Raw genomic sequence first — 13440 nt, 5'->3', positions numbered from 1 at the left:
TTCACATTTTCTCAATAATAACAGACACTTATGGATTGAAACATGTGAAGACTTCATCAAATGTCTCATAGTTTCAAGGACGGCTGGATTTAATCATTTCCAGGGATACATCTAGAGGAATTCCCATAACGTCAGTAAGTAACCCAATTTCCCTTAAAAATAAAGACCTCTGATGTTAGGAAAATCTTCCTCATTGTTGGTCTCTCAAAGAAGCTCCAGTTTCCTCCACCTCAGCCCCATTGCAATGCTAAGGAGGTGGCAGGGACGGTGGAGTGAAGATCAAAGACAAATACTAGGCCACATTTCCCAGAGAACAATTTCTCTTTGGCACATCATAGGATTTGTTTATTTTCACTTACAGGAAATTTATATATTACTGAATTGCTATGCTGATTCTATTTTTTAAAGTATATATGGGAGAAGTAAATACATAACTATTAAAATACACTTCTGCCTTTGTGCCACCTGAAATCATCCCGCATAATAGAAAACAGACTTATAAAGTATTAGTCTGACCATGCCCTCGGTACATCAGTCTCCTTTGCAGGATAGATGTGGATTGTCAGGTTCAGTTTTTTAGCCTCTAAGGGTTTTATCTCAACCATAAATGTCTTTACTTTAAAGTGAGGATGTTAGGCCGGATAAATTCTGAAGTCCCTCCAATTGGTGACATCTTCAGGTTTCTGTTTAGTTCATTCTTAATCGAAAACAGAGTTCCACAGAGACAGCAGGCGCCTTGTACCTGTCTGAATATCATTACACGCCTTCTCTTTAGCCTTCCCTCCCATAGGCTAGATGTCCCACTTAGTTCTTTCATTTTTGACTTTCACATACAGTATTTCAGCTTTTCCAGTGACACCTTTCTGGCAGTACTGGGAAGGGAAAGTGGAGCCAGAGTTGACAGTGCGACCAGCATGGTGTAAATCACCCTGGCAGAGAGCCAGACAACATCTGTAAAGAGATGGCAGAGTTAGCAAGTAAAAATAGCTGGGAGGATGGAAAAGACCCTAAAGTGTGAACTCTGACTTTTTTTCCCACTTTAATATTCCTTTTTATCATTATCTTCCTTTTTTCCCCATACACCTATCTTTAGGTTCCAAGATGTAGTGGGATTCTGTAGCAGTTATGAAACAAAAGTTTTTGAGTCCACGAGCAGACATCTTCTGATTTCATTAAAAAATCTGAAAGGTGGACCCTATCCATCCAGAACTTCTTATTAGCACAATAAAACTTCCAGTAACAGCCTTGGAACAGGTCTGAGAAAAGGGTAGGGGCTGGGGATTAGAGTTGCTCTGGACCAAAAGAATCAACCTCACTTAGACTTTCAGACTTAGGCCAGGCTGAGGGTGAGCAGGATAAACAGAAAAATCAAATTCCTTGTTTTATGTCAAGAATTACTTAGCTATGAAGTTGTTCTGTTAGAACGAATGTGTCACATGTTTCTATCACCCTGTTTTCATACTCATCACACACAAAAGGAAAGTTGTAGAACTCAGACATTTTCAGCATAAGAGAGAAAATGGGGGTGTTACCATAACCATCTGCATCTGGTGCAGAGCTGGCCAAGAGTTAACACTTCATGGAAAACTATGTTTTCCCATGAACCAGGCACATTGCATGCTTTTCTCCACAAGCTGGTATGTTAGACCAAATGTCTTCAACCAGAGAGATGACTGCGGTCCTTAGATATGAGCATGTAAGTGCATCACCCTCAGACACATGTTCCAAAGACAGTTTGAGTTCAGTGTGCTTACCTGAATTCACTCTGACCTTTGTGACAGCCCATCCACACTGGTCTCCTTGGTTACCACAACTTGCTGCATGTAAGGTTTTCCAGCAACTGTAAATCGCTGTGATTTTTCAACAGTTAGGTAATTATAGATTCTCCTGTAAAGGGGAAATATTCACCTTAAAATCCTGCCCACCTGGCTACTGTTTCTGTGTCAAATATATGTAAGTCAAATTTGTTTTCTTTTAAACCAAAATATATCCTCCCCTACATCGCTTTACTACAAAAGCGTTTCAAAAGGAGAAAATTATTTTCCACTTAATATTTATAGAGGATTTATTTATTCATTTTTTAAAACAAATGTTTTTTAAATTCAGGCACTGTTCTAGGCATTGGGTACAGTGGTGAATAAGAATAAGTATTCTGGGCTTCCCTGGTGGCGCAGTGGTTGAGAGTCCGCCTGCCAATGCAGGGGACACGGGTTCGTGCCCCGGTCTGGGAAGATCCCACGTGCCGCGGAGCGGCTGGGCCCCGTGAGCCGTGGCCGCTGGGCCTGCGCGTCCGGAGCCTGTGCTCCGCAGCGGGAGAGGCCACAACGGTGAGAGGCCCGCGTACCACAAAAAAAAAAAAAAAAAAAAAAAAAAAAAAAAAAGAATAAGTATTCTTTCTTACTGTCTTACTGTCAGTTGGGGACTCATGCTGTTAACTCATTGTTGCGAGTATTGCAATTATGCTAGTCTTCATTTATTTGTAAACACAATAATTTATGAGAATATTAATGGACACAGATTATTCAGAAAGTACTTGCCTACCGGGCAAAATGCCATTATTTATAATCTCATGGTGTATGCATGTGTGTGAGTCTGAAAGTGTTTAAAAAGAGTTGAACTGTATAGCATATATTGTCAGTTATATTCACAAAACTATGAATTTAGGTGATGATTTTGTACTGCCATTAAATGCAGTAAATTCCAATAATAATTCATCTCAGAGGCACAGATAATGCAAATATATATGTTTATTTTATGGGAGCCTTTATTAATTATATGAGTGGTAGAATTATGTGAGAAAGCAATAATTCAACAATAATTCAAACAATAATTTGAAAATAATGAGTGACATGGATTTAAGCCACCAAGCATGCCAAAATAGAAATTTTGTCTATTAAGTTTTAAATTTACCGTAGGAAACCAAGAACTCACAGTTTGCGTAGTTTTCCTTCATAACTTCATTCGTATAACTGGGGAAGACACTTGTATATTTTATTATCCCAGGGGAAGGACCTTCATCAGATGATAAAGTAATAATCAGACACTAAGTGAATTTCTTCAGATTTTAGAGAAAAGGAAATAACTACCAGCCTAATAAAAAAATGCCTTGCCTTTTATTTCTTAGGGAATTTCAGGTGAACTCTGACACTGTAGACATCCGCTGAAGTTGGTAATTCAGCAAATCTGCCCATATAAACTTGTGTTAAAAGCATCTCCCTTGAACTAAAACACCTACTGGAATAACATTTATTCATGAATTCTAGCACTAACTACTGATTTCTCCATAAACTTGGCTTGTGTACAGTAAAAATGTGCAAAACACAACATTAGAGGAAAGAAGGAGACTCTTGCCTTTCATATGCACTTGGGACAGTTATTTTAAGGTGAAACATTTAAATATCAGAGAGAGCTTTTGGTGAAATGGCCAAGTTTGAGAATGCTTTCTTTTCTTATGTCCTCAATTGAGATGTCAACTCTGCTTTAACTGAATAGAGGCAGGGGTGTTCAATCCCATGTGCTGTAGCCATTTCAGTGTGGAATAGAATCTGTCTCAAATGGGTTGTATTCATATTATTAATTATTATATTAAATGTGTTATATACAGAATATGCAATCTGTAATCACTGCTTTTAAAATCTGTGCTTTTGGAGAAAGGTGATTATCAGAGTGAGTGCAATAGCTCTCTACCTGTGATCCCAAGTTGCAAAGAAAATAAGTTGATCAGATTCAGTGATATTATAGGAGAAAGATCTGGTGGCTGTGATAATCATCCTGACAGTACCCTTTGAAGATTCAGATGGGAATGGCAGCAATAGTCAAATGAAAGACTGGCAAAATTAAAATTGATGACCACATTACATATTATACTGAAGCTCATACATTATATTCAATGAAAGGAACCATGCAATGCGAGTAGGAAAGCCACTGTTCTGTTGATTCCTAATTATATCTTTTTTTCCCCATCTGTTTCTATTCCAGCACCTAAACTCACTCTAGTGGAGAGGAAACAGGTTTCATTAGGGTTTAGGAGCCATATCCTTCAGGGATTTTTAAAATACAAAGAGTAATACAAATACGAAATAACACATTTCTCCGCTATTTATCGAAGGGTCACAAGCCCCCTGGGTAAATGAGATGTTGTGATGGTCAGTGCATGTAAGGAGAAAATGTGGTTCATGCTCCAAGATGTTAATATGAGATTTTTGGCTTTGATATGCCAAACACTGCTGTAGGCATTGCCAGGTTTGGAGCATACAAGTGATTAATTCTTTACTCGAGAAGAGAAACACAAGCTGAAATGATAGCATCTGTGGAAGGACCCATATTTTTTCATGTCCAAAGCAAATAAAGAGGTGAATAGATGATGCACTTACAAGTTGTAATCGATGGGGTCACATGATGGAGAGTACTTGCTGGGAAAGGAAGGGTAGCTTTAGTTTGGGGGTCAAGGAGAAGTAAGCCTTGTGAAGACCCACTGTTACGCAAAATGAGAAACTCAATACAGAATCATTGGTTGATGCTACAACTAAATGTCTTGCTCTAAAGACTGGCTTGTAGAAGATGGTGGTGTTCTCTGTGCTGGTTAGTGAGATTTTCTATAAGGCAAGGGTTCATGTTCTTAATCTCCCCTCAAGCTTTGCCCCACAAACATACATACTTATTTTAATATATTTTTATGATTTTTTTGGACTTTGATTCTTCATTTCTCTCTTCATTCTGAGACTTTTTAGCTATCAGTGTGGCCTCTTCGGCTTCTCCAACTCCCTTTCCCCTCAAGCCTTTATCAGTTGTGTGAATCATTGCAGAATAATCTTGTGTTTTCTGCCTGGAATGCCTCTTTTAGCTCTTCTGTCTGACAACCTCATCTTTCAAGGTTCAGCTCAAACTGTCCCTACTCTGTGAACAACTTCTCTGCTTGATTCAGATAGGAGATGGTCACCTTCCCTCTAGCCTACCACGGCTCTTTGTAAACACTTCTGTTACAGAATGTACCACAATTTGATGAAATTCTGTTTATGTTTCTTTTTCTCTACCAAGACTATAAGCTCTTTGAGAGAATAGACCTTTTCACCAGTACCTGGTTCAGTGCATAACATGTAGGTGGTTCTTAATAAATATTAAATATTTATTGACTAGAATTTCAGCATTCACTGAACTAAAAGAATGAATGCCTATAAGAAGGATTGATTGTATGACAGGTCTAGGTCTATACTGATTAATCTAGCTAGCTGAACTCGCTTAGAAGTAGGGATATTCATAAGAAATTGACATTTTTCAAGTATGGGATCTGCTTAGAAAGTTGAGGAATGAAAGCAGCAAATCAATACTTGAGAAGAGACAGAAAGCTGAAATTTCTTGATGCTTAAATACGTATAAACCTGAGTCAGAAGAAAAATTATAAAATTAAAGAATAGAAGTGACCTTAGAAAATGTTTAAGTGAACTTCAGAGAGAATGTAAATGAACTTGTCCATGGCCTCCAACAGGGTTATTGGCAGAGGACCAAAATCCAAGCCTCCTCTCAAATCCTGTGCAATTTTCTCTGTCCTCGCTGCTGTGATAACTCCATTTCCAACGCTTATACAACCAGCATAGAATGCAGATAATATGTTTCTCTTCATTTTTGGCTCTCATGAATAATTTTCAGCAGCTTCCACAATTGCTTTCTGTTGCCCTGCTGGGTTCATCCTTGCAAAGGACATCTTGTCATACAGCAGAAAGAGTCACCCAGTACCTTTCCAATATCCCTTTAGTCAATCAATCAACAAGTTGTTTGTTGAGCAGTTGCTGAGGGGACCAACACAGGGCTAATATGATGGAGTTGGCTGCTTTTAAGTTCAATGCATCAATTAAATAGCACTTTGCATGATTTTGACTTGGCATACCTCGAGGGACAATATTTTTCAAGGCCACTGTGAACTCAGGAATGGGAAGCTCACCCGGTAATTAATTTTACATGAAATCATGCACTTTGGCCTGATCCCTAGCATAGGCTTTAAGACTATCAGATACATAGCGTCCAGGACCACATTCTGTCCTCAGATGTTCAAAGACCATGTCCATGTGCTCTTTACATTTTATGACTGAAACTGAATATCCAGAAAGTGATTGAATCAGAAAGACATTCTTCTCAGTATGAAGTGCTGAATGTTTCACTGCGCTGAGAAATGGGGACCAGGAGAATGGTGAGAGTGAGAATGACATTTCAGAATTTGTGACAATTTTTGCTGATGCTTTGGCATCCAAATACTCTACCTTCCGTGACTCAGGCTTCAGTTGAAATATAAAGAGATGGATTAAACCTTTTGGTCAGGGGGCTGTCCTGTAACTCAGTCCATTAAGTCACATGGCTTAGGCACTGGGCTGGAGGAGTTGCTATCACAGGGCAGCCGGTTGGCTGGGGAGGAGGGGGATATAGGAACATAAAACCATATCAGAGGCCTGAACATACCTATGTTAAAAAAGTTGTGTTTACCTACAATTCCAATTTACTTGGACCGCTTATATTTTTATATGCTAAATCCTGCATTTGTAACTTAGGACCTCTGCATGGCAGTTACTTTCGGGCTAAGATGGAGCTTTGGATGTTATTGCAAGACTGTGGATTCCATCCTGCATAGCTATGTGAATTCGTCATAACTCATCTGATAATAGACTTTTAGCAAGGTCAGGCTCTGGGGTAATACTTGAATGGAAACTTCCTGGGAATAAGTTTTAAGGGTAGTATTGCATTCCAGTTAAAAATATGAGTTTGGAGTCAGGTGGCATGAGTTTGGATCTGAACTCTGCCTCTGGAGTTATGTGACTTTGGGCAAGTTACTTCACCTTCATGTACCTTAGCTGCTTCATCTGTGAAAGCGATGATAATAGTAAAGTTGTCTTTTGGTATCTACAGGGGATTAGTTCCAGGATTCTCCATGGATACCCAAATCAGTGAATACTCAAATCCCTTATATAAGATGGCAGCACTGTCAGTCCTCCATCTCCACTGATTCTGCAAATACCGAGGGCCAAGTGTATCTAACTTTGAGTTGTTGTAAAGATTAAATGGACCGATAAAAGTGTTCAGCACATCAAAAACTGTATAAATGCTAGTTATTATCGTTTATAAGACCTATCTAAATTTCTGGGTATATTTTTATTTATTTTAAAAGTTTTAAGAACCTTAACTGCTTATAAGTAACATTAAACTCAAGTCATCTATTTTGGATTGTCAGTGCATAAAAAGGATACTAAGTTATATGTTCCTGAGCATTTGTTTAATTTGTCAGTGTTATACATAATTTTAATTGCATGACCCTGTACGTTGGAGTCTCTATGTCACTGAAGTTTTGTCAACTTCTGTAATATCACACCAGAGGAATGAGAATGTTCTGTGACAAAGATCTAGGGAAGGTAAGAACTTTTACTAGATCTTTGTCATAGAACATTTTTTTCCCTAGATCTTTGTCATAGAACATTCTCATTCCTCTGGTGTGATATTACAGAAATATCACAAGAAATAAGTGATTCCATGAAGTCCAGGTAAAGTTTGCATTCAAAAAGGCTGTCTTGAAAGGTGCAAATAACTCCTGAAATTGCCAAGAAATATGTGATGACTATGACTTCAGCGTGGGATCAGAAAAAAGAAAATGTGAGACGATAAGTTCACGAGCTCTTAATAAGAAATGTGAACTAAAAATGTGCTGAGTAAGAAAACTCCAGGGCTTCCCTGGTGGCACAGTGGTTGAGAATCTGCCTGCTAATGCAGGGGACACGGGTTCGAGCCCTGGTCTGAGAAGATCCCACATGCCGCGGAGCAACTGGGCCCGTGAGCCACAACTACTGAGCCTGCGCGTGTGGAGCCTGTGCTCCACAACAAGAGAGGCCGCGATAGTGAGAGGCCCGTGCACCGCGATGAAGGGTGGCCCCCGCTCGCCGCAACTAGAGAAAGCCCTCACACAGAAACGAAGACCCAACACAGCCAAAAGTAAATAAATTAATTAATAAACTCCTACCCCCAACATCAAAAAAAAAAAAAAAAGAAAACTCCAGACATTTTAGAAAATGTCACAAGTCCAATTTAATATAATCAGCTTACTAAACTGGGAAGTATAAATATAATTTAGAATTCTATCTTTAGTCTACATGAGAAGACTCAATCTTTTAGCTTTCAATAAGCCAGACATAGTGACTTTTTTCAGCCTCAATTGAAACATAAATGAAAATGAAAATATAAGTTAATTTACATGTAAATTAAATTATAGCCAGTTATAGAGTGATTGTCACTTGAAATTGGGAAAAATAAGACATTTCAAAAGCTGTGGAAAAGAGAATTGTGAAGAGGACCTACTTGGAATTAAGGGTCCAGTGACCATTGCATGTTTATAGCCTCAGTCTGATGCCTGCTTGTTTGAGGCAGCTTTATTGGTCTTGAACACTGTGATTCTGTGGGTGAGGAAGAACTTCAGTTCTTACACAGATATTTTCAGCAACACTGTTTGCAAAGCACCCATCAACAACACATGAGGGGCATGTTCAAGTCCTGAGGCCCCTGGAAGAATCCCTAGTGATGATTTTTCTGAGATGGGACTAAGTTTCCTGGTGCTACATAAGAGCTACCAAGGAAATATATAAAGAAACTGGGGTAGTCCTTCAGCACTTGCAGTGCACCTTTCAAAGTCTGAGTTTCATGCTCAACACTAGAGGGGCGGAGGTGCTGGGACTGAGAAACTAACCACTTAATAGGAAGTAAGTTTGAAAATGTAAAATAGATAGCTAGTGGGAAGCAGCTGCATTGCACAGGGAGATCAGCTTGGTGCTTTGTGACCACCTAGAGGGGTGGGACAGGGTGGGAGGAAGGGAGATGCAAGAGGGAGGAGATATGGGGATATATGTATATGTATAGCTGATTCACTTTGTGATACAGCAGAAACTAACACAATATTGTTAAGTAATTATACTCCAATAAAGATGTCCAAAAAAAAGAGGGAGTAAGGTTGAGATCAATACATATGAAACTATACACATCACATAGAAGGGCTTGTGAGTGAGTGTTTGCCTCTTTTCATGGCTGGTCCTTCATCCTATACCTCACAGCAGAACTATGTGGCCCTTTATTTTCCATTGGAATTATTCGAATGCTTTATCCAAGAGGTACCTGGTTTGCTTTAACCCAGTTCTTGAATAGAACATAACAACATGTATAGGTAAATTTCTTTGGACTTTTGAATACGAAATTTGACCTATTTTTAGGTGCCTAGAGAGAAAAGGATGAATGAGTTGTGTTATTTGGAATGGACTGAAAAAGTTTTAAGCAAGCTGTTATCGCTTATACCTGAATAAATGTAGCACCCTAATTATTCAGTTTTATCAAGTTTTATAGAAAATAAATAGCTTGGTATCTGCTGATTTTCCAGAAGTTTCTCTGGAAAATGTAAGCGAGTTCATTGTTTAATTCCTTTTTCCAAAACTCATGGAAATGATACATTTGCTTGTGATGCTGTACTAAAATTTGTACTTTTGTAAGCATGTATATTATCTTCCTTGTATACACACAAATGTTGCAGGTCAAACAGCCAGGGACAAGAACTAGAGCTTGCATAGGCGTTCTTAGGGAAAAGCTCTGGCAGACGGCTATCTGAACCCAGTGCAGCTCTTAGAGTTTATTATAAATAAGAATGTTAGGGAATTTCTCTTTTGTTCTGTTCTCTAGAGCAATGCTATATTGGACCAGGCTAGCCAACAAATCTTTTAATAATCATAAAATATCTAAAATACTTTGCATTTTTTTAAATGCTGTAAATCAATACAAAGGAAAGAGAATTTTTATTTTTCTTGATTTATAAACTTACATTGCTAATTTAATTTGCATTTGAAACTGTCTTTTTTTCCTTTTAAGGTCTAAGCAACTTTCCTTTGGTCCTATGACTCTCCTGGTCTATGAGGCCGAGTTTTAAACAGATGACCTGCATTGACAGTTCTGTTTAGTGTGGTCCTGTGAGATGGGGCATTAGGGTCAGGTATATTAAGGGACTGTGGAGTAAAAGATAATTAGGAAGAATTGCTTAGCAACTGAGAATAAAGGTGAATGAAACTTCATATAGTTTACAGTCTAAAGGGAAATTATGACAATTCCAAAGTCTCCGTGGGAGGTTTATGTTCATATATTTGGTGTTTGTAATAAAGCTATCCTGGATGAGGAAAAAGAAGATAGTTTTAAATTTAAAAAAAAAATGCTCTAGGGCTTCCCTGGTGGCGCAGTGGTTGAGAGTCCGCCTGCAGATGCAGGGGACACGGGTTCGTGCCCCGGTCCGGGAAGATCCCACATGCCGCGGAGCGGCTGGGCCCGTGAGCCATGGCCGCTGAGTCTGCGCGTCCGGAGCCTGTGCTCCGCAACGGGAGAGGCCACGACAGTGAGAGGCCCGCATACCACCAAAAAAAAAAAAAAAAAAAAAAGCTCTAATTTTCACTGTCCTATACTAAACATGTTATAAAGCTTGAATAATGCACACTATGACCTTGGGCTAAGAATAGACGGAACAATGGAATGGAACAGAAAACTTAGAAACAGATTAGATGTTTATAAAATATTATGTATGATAAACATGAACTTCTAAACAATGAGAAAATGGCAGATCATTAAAACATGGTACTGGGATAATTAATTACCACTTGGAAAAGAATGAGGTTCTAAAACCTCATGTCATATATCAAAATAAAGTCCAAATGGAAAAATTACATGAAAAGAGTGAAAACACAAGAGAATGAGAAGACTAATAGCGAGACATTTTTGGTGAGAACGTTCTTTCAAAAAATAAACTCCTTCCTTCCTCCCCCTCCCCACTTACAAATAATCTTTCACGAACTTCCCTAATATAATACTTACCATTTGTGAAAATGATGAATTAGTAAAAATGTTAGTGACACATGACAAAGTGTTAATAGCCTTAATACATAAATTTTATAAATTTATGAGAAAATGAACATAATTTTCCATGAAGGCAGAAACCAACACACACATCCATCCTCACGCTTGCCCCCAACATTCTCTTGCCTCGATCCAGCCAACTGTCTGGCACGTAGTTGACACACAATAAAAATCTGTTGAATGAACAAATGAGTTATTGAAAAGATAAATATCCCAATAGAAAAAATAGGTAAAGAATTTGAAGAGGCCATTACAAAAGAAGTATAATGATTCATAAATATATGGGGCTTCCCTGGTGGCGCAGTGGTTGACAATCCGCCTGCCAATGCAGGGGATACGGGTTCGTGCCCCGGTCTGGGAGGATCCCACATACCGCGGAGCAGCTGGGCCCGTGAGCCATGGCCGCTGAGCCTGCGCGTCCGGAGCCTGTGCATCCGGAGCCTGTGCTCCGCAACGGGAGAGGCCACAACAGTGAGAGGCCCGCGTACCACAAAAAAACAAAAACATAAATATATGATAAGAATCTCTAACTTCCCTAGTAATCAAAGAAATGCAAATGAGAATGCTATAACATTGTCTTTTGAGTTAGTCAAAGTTGACACAGTTAATAGTGTTTGAAGAGAATAATGAACCAGATGGTGAAATTATAAATTGTTGTAAGCTAGAGGTTTAGTTTTATGTATCAAGAACTTCAAAACATCTTTATCTTTTGATTAAGAAATGTATTTTTATGTAACATCAGAGATGTTCGAGATTTATAAATAAAGTTATACATTGCTTTATTATTATTTTATTAAAATTGGACTTGGTCTATATGTCCATAATGTAGGATGATTTAAATTAATTGCAGTGTACATATAACATGAAATAATAAGCAGCCATTAAAATTCTGTTTTAGAGATTATTAGTGACATGAGGAAATGATTAGGACAGATAATGTGAAAAGAGCAAGCTGAAAAGAAATTCTAATACTTGAGTGTTGTTTTCATGGGTGTTTATTATATCATAAAATTAAATTTATGTGTTTATTCAATTCTGTGCATCTGAGATTCAAGGGGGTGGGAAGCAAAACATGCAGTCTTGTCCTAACTCTTTTAAAAACTGTAGCATATTTCATAGAGAAAGATTGTTGGGGATTCATCTAAACAGTAAGTGGTTGTCTCTGTGCATGATATCAGTGACGATCTTTCTCTTTTTAATATTCTGATTATTTTAAAAAAATAATCTCATAACAAGGCTGCATCACCTTTATAGAGAAAAAGAAAAAGTGTATTTTATTTTATTTATTATTATTTTTTTTTGTGGTACGCGGGCCTCTCACTGTTGTGGCCTCTCCCGTTGCGGAGCACAGGCTCCGGACGCGCAGGCCTAGCAGCCATGGCTCACGGGCTTAGTTGCTCCGCGGCATGTGGGATCTTCCCGGACCGGGGCACGAACCCGCGTCCCCTGCATCGGCAGGCGGATTCTCAACCACTGCGCCACCAGGGAAGCCCAGAAAAAGTGTTTTTTAAATAAGGTTGAGTTCCTTCAGGTTGCCTGAGTGCTGAGTGGCAGATTGCAAAGTCTTCCGGCGGGAAGAAGAGAACCTCGGAGACAGAGGCCCATCTTGTCTCCCCAGAGAAGGTAGGGGATGGAATGGAGCCGGCTCGGTTGGGGAATTCCTTTGCGAGAGAGCCTGGGACAGAGCAGGGCCTCAGAGCAGGAGAGGAGCACCTCCTGCGAGGACCAGAAGACTAGGGCCGGCTGCAGGATGAGGAAGATTTGAGAGCCAGGAGCATGCAGATTCTTCTCACGGTGGCCTAACCCAGGCAGAGGAACCAGACTCTGGAATAGATTGTCCACCTGGAACCTCACAATGCGGCCTTATTTGGAAATAGGGTTTTCACAGATGTAATTAGTTAAGGGTCTCAATGATGCAATCATCAGACTGGTGACGTCACAACTGAAAGGAGAGGGAGATTTGGATACAGAGGCACGCAAGGAAGAAGGCCATGCGAAGACGGAGACAGAGACTGACGTTATCCAGCCATAAGCCAAGGAATGCCTGGAGCCACCAGAAACTAAGGGAGACAAGGAAGGAACTGCTGCTTCTAGAGCTTTCAGAGGGAGCACAGCCCTGTGACACCTTGAATTTGGACTTCTGGCCTCTACAACTGTGAGAGGATAAATGTTTGGTGTTTAAAGTCACCCAGGTTGTGGTCATTTGTTTTGGCATCTCAGGAAACTAACATGCCCTGGTCAGATGACGCGAGGCCAGAGAAAGTCCAGGGGAGGAGCGGGCAGTCCTGAGCCCTTTAGTGGTGACGTCCCTCCTCATTACAGTTGACAAACAGGACCACTCTGTCCAGGGCTCTGTATCTACCTCCCTCTCTAGTGTCTGTGGCACTTTGTACTGTCTTCATAAGTCATGAGTCATAAATTAAGCAGTGCCTTTAGTGATCTCATCAAAGAGGTTAATACATCTTTCTGAATGCTTGCTTCTTGCATGAATTTGGAATATATTCATTAGAGACGCTTAAACGAGGCATCAGG

General features: G+C 39.5%; 1 long non-coding RNA gene across 8 annotated transcripts in view; it reads left to right on the top strand.

The window, feature by feature from the left end:
* Window positions 1–13440, top strand: part of LOC131767981 (uncharacterized) — a 392450-nt gene that overhangs the window by 199772 nt on the left and 179238 nt on the right. Inside the window, exon 5 of one of the 8 annotated variants that reach the window (XR_010836077.1) lies at window positions 25–134. The exons of the other annotated variants lie outside the window; for them this stretch is intronic. This is a non-coding gene — a long non-coding RNA (uncharacterized lncRNA). The remainder of the gene's footprint in view (window positions 1–24; window positions 135–13440) is intronic. 8 annotated transcript variants of the gene reach the window in all.

This window comes from Kogia breviceps, chromosome 13 (assembly GCF_026419965.1).
Source record: "Kogia breviceps isolate mKogBre1 chromosome 13, mKogBre1 haplotype 1, whole genome shotgun sequence".
Classification (NCBI taxonomy): domain Eukaryota; kingdom Metazoa; phylum Chordata; class Mammalia; order Artiodactyla; family Physeteridae; genus Kogia; species Kogia breviceps.
This window is presented reverse-complemented; position numbering and strand designations above follow the sequence as displayed.